Source organism: Octopus bimaculoides, chromosome 9 (assembly GCF_001194135.2).
Source record: "Octopus bimaculoides isolate UCB-OBI-ISO-001 chromosome 9, ASM119413v2, whole genome shotgun sequence".
Lineage (NCBI taxonomy): Eukaryota > Metazoa > Mollusca > Cephalopoda > Octopoda > Octopodidae > Octopus > Octopus bimaculoides.
The window spans coordinates 21,779,630-21,779,909 of record NC_068989.1 but is presented as its reverse complement, the minus strand read 5'-3'; the positions used below and the strand labels follow the sequence as shown (position 1 = coordinate 21,779,909).

Sequence of the window (280 nt, the reverse complement as noted above, 5' to 3'; positions counted from 1 at the left end):
AATGAAACTACTATTATAATGAATAGAGAAAAACAAGTTTCAGTGACTCAGGCAGATTATTTACAACCACATGCTCTCCTTGTTGCTAACAGTCACTTATTTCCAAACAAAATATTTACCCTAGCCCTTTGAACAATAAACAGCTAAATGGCTAGGCATATTTGCACAGAAAATAGAATTACAAACAACTGACACTATTATTTACAATCAGTGCATAAAATTTCCCATGAGAAAGATAAAAATACATACATGCATGCACACACACACACACACACACACA

General features: G+C 33.2%; 1 protein-coding gene across 2 annotated transcripts in view; it reads left to right on the top strand.

Annotated features, from left to right (window-relative positions):
• LOC106883588 (ethanolaminephosphotransferase 1) overlaps positions 1–280 on the top strand; it is an 89,843-nt gene that overhangs the window by 62,020 nt on the left and 27,543 nt on the right. The gene's annotated exons all lie outside the window — the stretch shown is intronic.